The sequence below is a fragment of the Ascaphus truei genome, chromosome 16, assembly GCF_040206685.1.
Source record: "Ascaphus truei isolate aAscTru1 chromosome 16, aAscTru1.hap1, whole genome shotgun sequence".
Classification (NCBI taxonomy): domain Eukaryota; kingdom Metazoa; phylum Chordata; class Amphibia; order Anura; family Ascaphidae; genus Ascaphus; species Ascaphus truei.
Window position 1 is genome coordinate 7,509,823 of NC_134498.1, and position 15,918 is coordinate 7,525,740.

Genomic DNA, 15,918 nt, shown 5'->3' on the forward strand with positions numbered 1-15,918 from the left:
CATGTATTACTCAGGCAGTGTCTGTGAGTCAGTGTGTACAGTAGTTACATGTATTACTCAGGCAGTGTCTGTGAGTCAGTGTGTAGTACATGTATTACTCAGGCAGTGTCTGTGAGTCAGTGTGTAGTTACATGTATTACTCAGGCAGTGTCTGTGAGTCGGTGTGTAGTTACATGTATTACTCAAGCAGTGTCTGTGAGTCAGTGTGTAGTTACGTGTAATACTCAGGCAGTGTCTGTGAGTCAGTGTGTACAGTAGTTACATGTATTACTCAGGCAGTGTCTGAGAGTCAGTGTGTAGTTACATGTATTACTCAGGAAGTGTCTGCGAGTCAGTGCGTAGTTACATGTATTACTCAGGTAGTGTCTGAGTCAGTGCGTTGTTACATGTATTACTCAGGCAGTGTCTGTGAGTCAGTGTGTAGTTACATGTTTTACTCAGGCAGTGTCTGTGAGTCAGTGTGTAGTTACATGTAATACTCAGGCAGTGTCTGTGAGTCAGTGTGTAGTACATGTATTACTCAGGCAGTGTCTGTGAGTCAGTGCGTAGTTACATGTATTACTCAGGCAGTGTCTGTGAGTCAGTGTGTAGTTACATGTATTACTCAGGCAGTGTCTGTGAGTCAGTGTATAGTTACGTGTATTACTCAGACAGTGTCTGTGAGTCAGTGTGTAGTTACATGTTTTACTCAGGCAGTGTCTGTGAGTCAGTGGGTAGTTACATTCAATACTCAGGCAGTGTCTGTGAGCCAGTGTGTAGTTACATTTATTACTCAGGCAGTGTCTGTGAGTCAGTGTGTAGTTACATGTATTACTCAGGCAGTGTCTGTGAGTCAGTGTGTAGTTACATGTATTACACACTGACTCACAGACACTGCCTGAGTATTACATGTAACTACACACTGACTCACAGACACTGCCTGAGTAATACAGTACATGTAACTACGCACTGACTCACAGACACTGCCTGAGTAATACATGTAACTACATACTGACTCACAGACACTGCCTGAGTAATACATGTAATTACACACTGACTCACAGACACTGCCTGAGTAATACACGTAACTACGCACTAACTCACAGACACTGCCTGAGTAATACACGTAACTACGCACTGACTCACAGAGACTGCCTGAGTAATACATGTAACTACACACTGACTCACAGACACTGCCTGAGTAATACATGTAACTACGCACCGACTCACAGACACTGCCTGAGTAATACACGTAACTACACACTGACTCACAGACACTGCCTGAGTAATACATGTAACTCAGCACCGACTCACAGACACTGTCTGAGTAATACATGTAACTACACACTGACTCACAGACACTGCCTGAGTAATACATGTAACTACACACTGACTCACAGACACTGCCTGAGTAATAAATGTAACTACACACTGGCTCACAGACACTGCCTGAGTATTGAATGTAACTACCCACTGACTCACAGACACTGCCTGTGTAATACATGTAACTACACCCTGACTCACAGACACTGCCTGAGTAATACACGTAACTACACACTGACTCACAGACACTGCCTGAGTATTACATGTAACTACACACTGACTCACAGACACTGCCTGAGTAATACATGTAACTACGCACCGACTCACAGACACTGCCTGAGTAATACACGTAACTACACACTGACTCACAGACACTGCCTGAGTATTGAATGTAACTACACACTGACTCACAGACACTGCCTGAGTAATACATGTAACTACACACTGACTCACAGACACTGCCTGAGTATTACACGTATCTACACACTGACTCACAGACACTGCCTGAGTAATACACGTAACTACACACTGACTCACAGACACTGCCTGAGTAATACACGTAACTACACACTGACTCACAGACACTGCCTGAGTATTACATGTAACTACACACTGACTCACAGACACTGTCTGAGTAATACATGTAACTACACACTGACTCACAGACACTGCCTGAGTAATACATGTAACTACACACTGACTCACAGACACTGCTTGAGTAATACATGTAATTACTGTACACACTGACTCACAGACACTGCCTGAGTAATACAGTACATGTAACTACGCACTGACTCACAGACACTGCCTGAGTAATACACGTAACTACACACTGACTCAGACACTGCCTGAGTAATACATGTAACTACGCACTGACTCACAGACACTGCCTGAGTAATACATGTAACTACTGTACACACTGACTCACAGACACTGCCTGAGTAATACATGAAACTACACACTGACTCACAGACACTGCCTGAGTAATACAGTACATGTAACTACGCACTGACTCACAGACACTGCCTGAGTAATACATGTAACTACACACTGACTCACAGACACTGCCTGAGTATTACATGTAACTACACACTGACTCACAGACACTGCCTGAGTAATACATGTAACTACACACTGACTCACAGACACTGCCTTAGTAATACATGTAACTACACACCGACTCACAGACACTGCCTGAGTAATACATGTAACTACACACCGAATCACAGACACTGCCTGAGAAATACATGTAACTACACACTGACTCACAGACACTGCCTGAGTAATACACGTAACTACGCACTGACTCACAGACACTGCCTGAGTAATACATGTAACTACACCCTGACTCACAGACACTGCCTGAGTAATACACGTAACTACACACTGACTCACAGACACTGAGTAATACACATAACTACGCACTGAATCACAGACACTGCCTGAGTATTACACGTAACTACGCACTGAATCACAGACACTGCCTGAGTATTACACGTAACTACACACTGACTCACAGACACTGCCTGAGTAATACACGTAACTACACACTGACACACACACTGCCTGAGTAATACATGTAACTACACACTGACTCACAGACACTGCCTGAGTAATACATGTAACTACACACTGACTCACAGACACTGCCTGAGTATTGAATGTAACTACCCACTGACTCACAGACACTGCCTGAGTAATACACGTAACTACAAACTGACTCACAGACACTGCCTGAGTAATACACGTAACTACACACTGACTCACAGACACTGCCTGAGTAATACACACTGACTCACAGACACTGCCTGAGTAATACACGTAACTACACACTGACTCACAGACACTGCCTGAGTAATACATGTAACTACACACTGACTCACAGACACTGCCTGAGTAATACATGTAACTACACACTGACTCACAGACACTGCCTGAGTATTGAATGTAACTACTTACTGACTCACAGACACTGCCTGAGTAATACATGTAACTACACCCTGACTCACAGACACTGTCTGAGTAATACACATAACTACACACTGACTCACAGACACTGACTGAGTAATACACGTAACTACGCACTGAATCACAGACACTGCCTGAGTATCACACGTAACTACACACTGACTCACAGACACTGCCTGAGTAATACATGTAACTACGCACTGACTCACAGACACTGCCTGAGTAATACATGTAACTACACACTGACTCACAGACACTGCCTGAGTAATACACGTAACTACACACTGACTCACAGACACTGCCTGAGTAATACACGTAACTACACACTGACTCACAGACACTGCCTGAGTAATACAGTACATGTAACTACGCACTGACTCACAGACACTGCCTGAGTAATACATGTAACTAACCACTGACTCACAGACACTGCCTGAGTAATACAGTACATGTAACTACGCACTGACTCACAGACACTGCCTGAGTAATACATGTAACTACACACTGAGTCACAGACACTGCCTGAGTAATACATGTAACTACACACTGACTGTAGTTACATGTATTACTCAGGCAGTGTCTGTGAGTCAGTGTGTAGTTACGTGTATTACTCAGGCAGTGTCTGTAAGTCAGTGTGTAATTACATGTATTACTCAGGCAGTGTCTGTGAGTCATTGTGTAATTACATGTATTACTCAGGCAGTGTCTGTGAGTCAGTGTGTAGTTACGTGTATTACTCAGGCAGTGTCTGTGAGTCAGTGTGTAGTTACATGTATTACTCAGGCAGTGTCTGTGAGTCAGTGTGTAGTTACGTGTATTACTCAGGCAGTGTCTGTGAGTCAGTGTGTAGTTACGTGTATTACTCAGGCAGTGTCTGTGAGTCAGTGTGTAGTTACATGTATTACTCAGGCAGTGTCTGTGACTCAGTGCGTAGTTACATGTACTGTATTACTCAGGCAGTGTCTGTGAGTCAGTGTGTACAGTAGTTACATGTATTACTCAGGCAGTGTCTGTGAGTTAGTGTGTACAGTATTTACATGTATTACTCAGGCAGTGTCTGTGAGTCAGTGTGTAGTTACATGTATTACTCAGGCAGTGTCTGTGAGTCAGAGTGTAGTTACATGTATTACTCAGGCCGTGTCTGTGAGTCAGTGTGTAGTTACATGTATTACTCAGGCAGTGTCTGTGAGTCAGTGCGTAGTTACATGTACTGTATTACTCAGGCAGTGTCTGTGAGTCAGTGTGTAGTTACATGTATTACTCAGACAGTGTCTGTGAGTCAGTGTGTAGTTACATGTATTACTCAGGCAGTGTCTGTGAGTCAGTGCGTAGTTACATGTACTGTATTACTCAGGCAGTGTCTGTGAGTCAGTGTGTAGTTACATGTAATTCTCAGGCAGTGTCTGTGAGTCAGTGTGTAGTACATGTATTACTCAGGCAGTGTCTGTGAGTCAGTGTGTAGTTACATGTAATACTCAGGCAGTGTCTGTGAGTCAGTGTGTAGTTACGTGTATTACTCAGGCAGTGTCTGTGAGTCAGTGTGTAGTTACATGTAATACTCAGGCAGTGTCTGTGAGTCAGTGTGTACAGTAGTTACATGTATTACTCAGGCAGTGTCTGTGAGTCAGTGTGTACAGTAGTTACATGTATTACTCAGGCAGTGTCTGTGAGTCAGTGCGTAGTTACATGTACTGTATTACTCAGGCAGTGTCTGTGAGTCAGTGTGTAGTTACGTGTATTACTTAGGCAGTGTCTGTGAGTCAGTGTGTACAGTAGTTACATGTATTACTCAGGCAGTGTCTGTGAGTCAGTGTGTACAGTAGTTACATGTATTACTCAGGCAGTGTCTGTGAGTCAGTGTGTAGTTACATGTAATACTCAGGCAGTGTCTTTGAGTCAGTGTGTAGTTACATGTATTACTCAGGCAGTGTCTGTGAGTCAGTGTGTAGTTGGATGTATTACTCAGGCAGTGTCTGTGAGTCAGTGTGTAGTTACATGTATTACTCAGGCAGTGTCTGTGAGTCAGTGCGTAGTTACATGTACTGTATTACTCAGGCAGTGTCTGTGAGTCAGTGTGTAGTTACGTGTATTACTCAGGCAGTGTCTGTGAGTCAGTGTGTACAGTAGTTACATGTATTACTCAGGCAGTGTCTGAGTCAGTGTGTACAGTAGTTACATGTATTACTCAGGCAGTGTCTGTGAGTCAGTGTGTAGTTACATGTATTACTCAGGCAGTGTCTGTGAGTCAGTGTGTAGTTACATGTATTACTCAGGCAGTGTCTGTGAGTCAGTGTGTAGTTACATTTATTACTCAGGCAGTGTCTGTGAGTCAGTGTGTAGTTACATGTATTACTCAGGCAGTGTCTGTGAGTCAGTGTGTAGTTACGTGTATTACTCAGGCAGTGTCTGTGAGTCAGTGTGTAGTTACATGTAATACTCAGGCAGTGTCTGTGAGTCACTGTGTAGTACATGTATTACTCAGGCAGTGTCTGTGAGTCAGTGTGTAGTTACGTGTATTACTCAGGCAGTGTCTGTGAGTCAGTGTGTAGTTACATGTATTACTCAGGCAGTGTCTGAGAGTCAGTGTGTAGATACATGTATTACTCAGGCAGTGTGTGTGTGTAGTTACATGTATTACTCAAGCAGTGCCTGTGAGTCAGTGTGTAGTTACGTGTATTACTCAGGCAGTGTCTGTAAGTCAGTGTGTAATTACATGTATTACTCAGGCAGTGTCTGTGAGTCAGTGTGTAGTTACGTGTATTACTCAGGCAGTGTCTGTGAGTCAGTGTGTAGTTACGTGTATTACTCAGGCAGTGTCTGTGAGTCAGTGTGTAGTTACATGTATTACTCAGGCAGTGTCTGTGAGTCAGTGTGTAGTTACGTGTATTACTCAGGCAGTGTCTGTGAGTCAGTGTGTAGTTACGTGTATTACTCAGGCAGTGTCTGTGAGTCAGTGTGTAGTTACATGTATTACTCAGGCAGTGTCTGTGACTCAGTGCGTAGTTACATGTACTGTATTACTCAGGCAGTGTCTGTGAGTTAGTGTGTACAGTAGTTACATGTATTACTCAGGCAGTGTCTGTGAGTCAGTGTGTAGTTACATGTATTACTCAGGCCGTGTCTGTGAGTCAGTGTGTAGTTACATGTATTACTCAGGCAGTGTCTGTGACTCAGTGCGTAGTTACATGTACTGTATTACTCAGGCAGTGTGTGAGTCAGTGTGTAGTTACATGTAATTCTCAGGCAGTGTCTGTGAGTCAGTATGTAGTACATGTATTACTCAGGCAGTGTCTGTTAGTCAGTGTGTAGTTACATGTATTACTCAGACAGTGTCTGTGAGTCAGTGTGTAGTTACATGTAATACTCAGGCAGTGTCTGTGAGTCAGTGTGTAGTTACGTGTATTACTCAGGCAGTGTCTGTGAGTCAGTGTGTAGTTACATGTAATACTCAGGCAGTGTCTGTGAGTCAGTGTGTACAGTAGTTACATGTATTACTCAGGCAGTGTCTGTGAGTCAGTGTGTACAGTAGTTACATGTATTACTCAGGCAGTGTCTGTGAGTCAGTGCGTAGTTACATGTACTGTATTACTCAGGCAGTGTCTGTGAGTCAGTGTGTAGTTACGTGTATTACTTAGGCAGTGTCTGTGAGTCAGTGTGTACAGTAGTTACATGTATTACTCAGGCAGTGTCTGTGAGTCAGTGTGTACAGTAGTTACATGTATTACTCAGGCAGTGTCTGTGAGTCAGTGTGTAGTTACATGTATTACTCAGGCAGTGTCTGTGAGTCAGTGTGTAGTTACATGTAATACTCAGGCAGTGTCTGTGAGTCAGTGTGTAGTACTCAGGCAGTGTCTGTGAGTCAGTGTGTAGTTACATGTAATACTCAGGCAGTGTCTGTGAGTCAGTGTGTAGTTGGATGTATTACTCAGGCATTGTCTGTGAGTCAGTGTGTAGTTACATGTATTACTCAGGCAGTGTCTGTGAGTCAGTGCGTAGTTACATGTACTGTATTACTCAGGCAGTGTCTGTGAGTCAGTGTGTAGTTACATGTAATACTCAGGCAGTGTCTGTGAGTCAGTGTGTAGTACTCAGGCAGTGTCTGTGAGTCAGTGTGTAGTTACATGTATTACTCAGGCAGTGTCTGTGAGTCAGTGTGTAGTTGGATGTATTACTCAGGCATTGTCTGTGAGTCAGTGTGTAGTTACATGTATTACTCAGGCAGTTTCTGTGAGTCAGTGCGTAGTTACATGTACTGTATTACTCAGGCAGTGTCTGTGAGTCAGTGTGTAGTTACATGTATTACTCAGGCAGTGTCTGTGAGTCAGTGTGTAGTTACGTGTATTACTCAGGCAGTGTCTGTGAGTCAGTGTGTAGTTACATGTAATACTCAGGCAGTGTCTGTGAGTCAGTGTGTAGTACATGTATTACTCAGGCAGTGTCTGTGAGTCGGTGTGTAGTTACATGTATTACTCAAGCAGTGTCTGTGAGTCAGTGTGTAGTTACGTGTAATACTCAGGCAGTGTCTGTGAGTCAGTGTGTAGTACATGTATTACTCAGGCAGTGTCTGTGAGTCAGTGTGTAGTACATGTATTACTCAGGCAGTGTCTGTGAGTCAGTGCGTAGTTACATGTATTACTCAGGCAGTGTCTGTGAGTCAGTGTGTAGTTACATGTATTACTCAGACAGTGTCTGTGAGTCAGTGTGTAGTTACATGTATTACTCAGGCAGTGTCTGTGAGTCAGTGTATAGTTACGTGTATTACTCAGACAGTGTCTGTGAGTCAGGGTGTAGTTACATGTATTACACAGGCAGTGTCTGTGAGTCAGTGGGTAGTTACATTCAATACTCAGGCAGTGTCTGTGAGCCAGTGTGTAGTTACATTTATTACTCAGGCAGTGTCTGTGAGTCAGTGTGTAGTTACATGTATTACTCAGGCAGTGTCTGTGAGTCAGTGTGTAGTTACATGTATTACACACTGACTCACAGACACTGCCTGAGTATTACATGTAACTACACACTGACTCACAGACACTGCCTGAGTATTAAATGTAACTACACACTGACTCACAGACACTGCCTGAGTAATACATGTAACTACACACTGACTCACAGACACTGCCTGAGTAATACATGTAACTACACACTGACTCACAGACACTGCCTGAGTAATACACACCGACTCACAGACACTGCCTGAGTAATACATGTAACTACACACTGACTCACAGACACTGCCTGAGTAATACATGTAACTACACACTGACTCACAGACACTTCCTGAGTAATACATTTAACTACACACTGACTCACAGACACTGCCTGAGTATTACATGTAACTACACACTGACACACAGACACTGCCTGAGTAATACATGTAACTACACACTGACTCACAGACACTGCCTGAGTAATACATGTAACTACACACTGACTCACAGACACTGCCTGAGTAATACAGTACATGTAACTACGCACTGACTCACAGACACTGCCTGAGTAATACAGTACATGTAACTACGCACTGACTCACAGACACTGCCTGAGTAATACATGTAACTACACACTGACTCACAGACACTGCCTGAGTAATACATGTAACTACACACTGACTCACAGACACTTCCTGAGTAATACATGTAACTACACACTGACTCACAGACACTGCCTGAGTAATACATGTAACTACACACTGACTCACAGACACTGCCTGAGTAATACAGTACATGTAACTACGCACTGACTCACAGACACTGCCTGAGTAATACATGTAACTAACCACTGACTCACAGACACTGCCTGAGTAATACATGTAACTACGCACTGACTCACAGACACTGCCTGAGTAATACATGTAACTACACACTGAGTCACAGACACTGCCTGAGTAATACATGTAACTACACACTGACTGTAGTTACATGTATTACTCAGGCAGTGTCTGTGAGTCAGTGTGTAGTTACGTGTATTACTCAGGCAGTGTCTGTGAGTCGGTGCGTAGTTACATGTATTACTCAGGCAGTGTCTATGAGTCAGTGTGTAGTTACATGTATTACTCAGGCAGTGTCTGTGAGTCAGTGTGTAGTTACGTGTATTACTCATGCAGTGTCTGTGAGTCAGTGTGTAGTTACGTGTATTACTCAGGCAGTGTCTGTGAGTCAGTGTGTAGATACATGTATTACTCAGGCAGTGTCTGTGTGTAGTTACATGTATTACTCAAGCAGTGCCTGTGAGTCAGTGTGTAGTTACGTGTATTACTCAGGCAGTGTCTGTAAGTCAGTGTGTAATTACATGTATTACTCAGGCAGTGTCTGTGAGTCATTGTGTAATTACATGTATTACTCAGGCAGTGTCTGTGAGTCAGTGTGTAGTTACGTGTATTACTCAGGCAGTGTCTGTGAGTCAGTGTGTAGTTACGTGTATTACTCAGGCAGTGTCTGTGAGTCAGTGTGTAGTTACATGTATTACTCAGGCAGTGTCTGTGAGTCAGTGTGTAGTTACATGTATTACTCAGGCAGTGTCTGTGAGTCAGTGTGTAGTTACGTGTATTACTCAGGCAGTGTCTGTGAGTCAGTGTGTAGTTACGTGTATTACTCAGGCAGTGTCTGTGACTCAGTGCGTAGTTACATGTACTGTATTACTCAGGCAGTGTCTGTGAGTCAGTGTGTACAGTAGTTACATGTATTACTCAGGCAGTGTCTGTGAGTTAGTGTGTACAGTAGTTACATGTATTACTCAGGCAGTGTCTGTGAGTCAGTGTGTAGTTACATGTATTACTCAGGCCGTGTCTGTGAGTCAGTGTGTAGTTACATGTATTACTCAGGCAGTGTCTGTGAGTCAGTGCGTAGTTACATGTACTGTATTACTCAGGCAGTGTCTGTGAGTCAGTGTGTAGTTACATGTATTACTCAGACAGTGTCTGTGAGTCAGTGTGTAGTTACATGTATTACTCAGGCAGTGTCTGTGACTCAGTGCGTAGTTACATGTACTGTATTACTCAGGCAGTGTCTGTGAGTCAGTGTGTAGTTACATGTAATTCTCAGGCAGTGTCTGTGAGTCAGTGTGTAGTACATGTATTACTCAGGCAGTGTCTGTTAGTCAGTGTGTAGTTACATGTATTACTCAGACAGTGTCTGTGAGTCAGTGTGTACAGTAGTTACATGTATTACTCAGGCAGTGTCTGTGAGTCAGTGTGTACAGTAGTTACATGTATTACTCAGGCAGTGTCTGTGAGTCAGTGTGTAGTTACATGTATTACTCAGGCAGGGTCTGTGAGTCAGTGTGTAGTTGGATGTATTACTCAGGCATTGTCTGTGAGTCAGTGTGTAGTTACATGTATTACTCAGGCAGTGTCTGTGAGTCAGTGCGTAGTTGGATGTATTACTCAGGCATTGTCTGTGAGTCAGTGTGTAGTTACATGTATTACTCAGGCAGTGTCTGTGAGTCAGTGTGTAGTTGGATGTATTACTCAGGCATTGTCTGTGAGTCAGTGTGTAGTTACATGTATTACTCAGGCAGTGTCTGTGAGTCAGTGCGTAGTTACATGTACTGTATTACTCAGGCAGTGTCTGTGAGTCAGTGTGTAGTTACGTGTATTACTCAGGCAGTGTCTGTGAGTCAGTGTGTACAGTAGTTACATGTATTACTCAGGCAGTGTCTGTGAGTCAGTGTGTACAGTAGTTACATGTATTACTCAGGCAGTGTCTGAGAGTCAGTGTGTAGTTACATGTATTACTCAGGCAGTGTCTGTGAGTCAGTGTGTAGTTACATGTATTACTCAGGCAGTGTCTGTGAGTCAGTGTGTAGTTACGTGTATTACTCAGGCAGTGTCTGTGAGTCAGTGTGTAGTTACATGTAATACTCAGGCAGTGTCTGTGAGTCAGTGTGTAGTACATGTATTACTCAGGCAGTGTCTGTGAGTCAGTGTGTAGTTACATGTATTACTCAGGCAGTGTCTGTGAGTCGGTGTGTAGTTACATGTATTACTCAAGCAGTGTCTGTGAGTCAGTGTGTAGTTACGTGTAATACTCAGGCAGTGTCTGTGAGTCAGTGTGTACAGTAGTTACATGTATTACTCAGGCAGTGTCTGTGAGTCAGTGTGTAGTTACATGTATTACTCAGGAAGTGTCTGCGAGTCAGTGCGTAGTTACATGTATTACTCAGGTAGTGTCTGAGTCAGTGCGTTGTTACATGTATTACTCAGGCAGTGTCTGTGAGTCAGTGTGTAGTTACATGTTTTACTCAGGCAGTGTCTGTGAGTCAGTGTGTAGTTACATGTAATACTCAGGCAGTGTCTGTGAGTCAGTGTGTAGTACATGTATTACTCAGGCCGTGTCTGTGAGTCAGTGTGTAGTTACATGTATTACTCAGGCAGTGTCTGTGAGTCAGTGCGTAGTTACATGTACTGTATTACTCAGGCAGTGTCTGTGAGTCAGTGTGTAGTTACATGTATTACTCAGACAGTGTCTGTGAGTCAGTGTGTAGTTACATGTATTACTCAGGCAGTGTCTGTGACTCAGTGCGTAGTTACATGTATTACTCAGACAGTGTCTGTGAGTCAGTGTGTACAGTAGTTACATGTATTACTCAGGCAGTGTCTGTGAGTCAGTGTGTACAGTAGTTACATGTATTACTCAGGCAGTGTCTGTGAGTCAGTGTGTAGTTACATGTATTACTCAGGCAGGGTCTGTGAGTCAGTGTGTAGTTACATGTAATACTCAGGCAGTGTCTGTGAGTCAGTGTGTAGTTGGATGTATTACTCAGGCATTGTCTGTGAGTCAGTGTGTAGTTACATGTATTACTCAGGCAGGGTCTGTGAGTCAGTGTGTAGTTGGATGTATTACTCAGGCATTGTCTGTGAGTCAGTGTGTAGTTACATGTATTACTCAGGCAGTGTCTGTGAGTCAGTGCGTAGTTGGATGTATTACTCAGGCATTGTCTGTGAGTCAGTGTGTAGTTACATGTATTACTCAGGCAGTGTCTGTGAGTCAGTGTGTAGTTGGATGTATTACTCAGGCATTGTCTGTGAGTCAGTGTGTAGTTACATGTATTACTCAGGCAGTGTCTGTGAGTCAGTGCGTAGTTACATGTACTGTATTACTCAGGCAGTGTCTGTGAGTCAGTGTGTAGTTACGTGTATTACTCAGGCAGTGTCTGTGAGTCAGTGTGTACAGTAGTTACATGTATTACTCAGGCAGTGTCTGTGAGTCAGTGTGTACAGTAGTTACATGTATTACTCAGGCAGTGTCTGTGAGTCAGTGTGTAGTTACATGTATTACTCAGGCAGTGTCTGTGAGTCAGTGTGTAGTTACATGTATTACTCAGGCAGTGTCTGTGAGTCAGTGTGTAGTTACGTGTATTACTCAGGCAGTGTCTGTGAGTCAGTGTGTAGTTACATGTAATACTCAGGCAGTGTCTGTGAGTCAGTGTGTAGTACATGTATTACTCAGGCAGTGTCTGTGAGTCAGTGTGTAGTTACATGTATTACTCAGGCAGTGTCTGTGAGTCGGTGTGTAGTTACATGTATTACTCAAGCAGTGTCTGTGAGTCAGTGTGTAGTTACGTGTAATACTCAGGCAGTGTCTGTGAGTCAGTGTGTACAGTAGTTACATGTATTACTCAGGCAGTGTCTGTGAGTCAGTGTGTAGTTACATGTATTACTCAGGAAGTGTCTGCGAGTCAGTGCGTAGTTACATGTATTACTCAGGTAGTGTCTGAGTCAGTGCGTTGTTACATGTATTACTCAGGCAGTGTCTGTGAGTCAGTGTGTAGTTACATGTTTTACTCAGGCAGTGTCTGTGAGTCAGTGTGTAGTTACATGTAATACTCAGGCAGTGTCTGTGAGTCAGTGTGTAGTACATGTATTACTCAGGCAGTGTCTGTGAGTCAGTGCGTAGTTACATGTATTACTCAGGCAGTGTCTGTGAGTCAGTGTGTAGTTACATGTATTACTCAGGCAGTGTCTGTGAGTCAGTGTATAGTTACGTGTATTACTCAGACAGTGTCTGTGAGTCAGGGTGTAGTTACATGTATTACACAGGCAGTGTCTGTGAGTCAGTGGGTAGTTACATTCAATACTCAGGCAGTGTCTGTGAGCCAGTGTGTAGTTACATTTATTACTCAGGCAGTGTCTGTGAGTCAGTGTGTAGTTACATGTATTACTCAGGCAGTGTCTGTGAGTCAGTGTGTAGTTACATGTATTACACACTGACTCACAGACACTGCCTGAGTATTACATGTAACTACACACTGACTCACAGACACTGCCTGAGTAATACAGTACATGTAACTACGCACTGACTCACAGACACTGCCTGAGTAATACATGTAACTACATACTGACTCACAGACACTGCCTGAGTAATACATGTAATTACACACTGACTCACAGACACTGCCTGAGTAATACACGTAACTACGCACTAACTCACAGACACTGCCTGAGTAATACACGTAACTACGCACTGACTCACAGAGACTGCCTGAGTAATACATGTAACTACACACTGACTCACAGACACTGCCTGAGTAATACATGTAACTACGCACCGACTCACAGACACTGCCTGAGTAATACACGTAACTACACACTGACTCACAGACACTGCCTGAGTAATACATGTAACTCAGCACCGACTCACAGACACTGTCTGAGTAATACATGTAACTACACACTGACTCACAGACACTGCCTGAGTAATACATGTAACTACACACTGACTCACAGACACTGCCTGAGTAATAAATGTAACTACACACTGGCTCACAGACACTGCCTGAGTATTGAATGTAACTACCCACTGACTCACAGACACTGCCTGTGTAATACATGTAACTACACCCTGACTCACAGACACTGCCTGAGTAATACACGTAACTACACACTGACTCACAGACACTGCCTGAGTATTGAATGTAACTACACACTGACTCACAGACACTGCCTGTGTAATACATGTAACTACACCCTGACTCACAGACACTGCCTGAGTAATACACGTAACTACGCACCGACTCACAGACACTGCCTGAGTAATACACGTAACTACACACTGACTCACAGACACTGCCTGAGTATTGAATGTAACTACACACTGACTCACAGACACTGCCTGAGTAATACATGTAACTACACACTGACTCACAGACACTGCCTGAGTATTACACGTATCTACACACTGACTCACAGACACTGCCTGAGTAATACACGTAACTACACACTGACTCACAGACACTGCCTGAGTAATACACGTAACTACACACTGACTCACAGACACTGCCTGAGTATTACATGTAACTACACACTGACTCACAGACACTGTCTGAGTAATACATGTAACTACACACTGACTCACAGACACTGCCTGAGTAATACATGTAACTACACACTGACTCACAGACACTGCTTGAGTAATACATGTAATTACTGTACACACTGACTCACAGACACTGCCTGAGTAATACAGTACATGTAACTACGCACTGACTCACAGACACTGCCTGAGTAATACACGTAACTACACACTGACTCAGACACTGCCTGAGTAATACATGTAACTACGCACTGACTCACAGACACTGCCTGAGTAATACATGTAACTACTGTACACACTGACTCACAGACACTGCCTGAGTAATACATGAAACTACACACTGACTCACAGACACTGCCTGAGTAATACAGTACATGTAACTACGCACTGACTCACAGACACTGCCTGAGTAATACATGTAACTACACACTGACTCACAGACACTGCCTGAGTATTACATGTAACTACACACTGACTCACAGACACTGCCTGAGTAATACATGTAACTACACACTGACTCACAGACACTGCCTTAGTAATACATGTAACTACACACCGACTCACAGACACTGCCTGAGTAATACATGTAACTACACACCGAATCACAGACACTGCCTGAGAAATACATGTAACTACACACTGACTCACAGACACTGCCTGAGTAATACATGTAACTACACACTGACTCACAGACACTGCCTGAGTAATACACGTAACTACGCACTGACTCACAGACACTGCCTGAGTAATACATGTAACTACACCCTGACTCACAGACACTGCCTGAGTAATACACGTAACTACACACTGACTCACAGACACTGCCTGAGTAATACATGTAACTACACACTGACTCACAGACACTGCCTGAGTAATACATGTAACTACACACTGACTCACAGACACTGCCTGAGTATTGAATGTAACTACTTACTGACTCACAGACACTGCCTGAGTAATACATGTAACTACACCCTGACTCACAGACACTGTCTGAGTAATACACATAACTACACACTGACTCACAGACACTGACTGAGTAATACACGTAACTACGCACTGAATCACAGACACTGCCTGAGTATCACACGTAACTACACACTGACTCACAGACACTGCCTGAGTAATACATGTAACTACGCACTGACTCACAGACACTGCCTGAGTAATACATGTAACTACACACTGACTCACAGACACTGCCTGAGTAATACATGTAACTACACACTGACTCACAGACACTGCCTGAGTAATACACGTAACTACACACTGACTCACAGACACTGCCTGAGTAATACACGTAACTACACACTGACTCACAGACACTGCCTGAGTAATA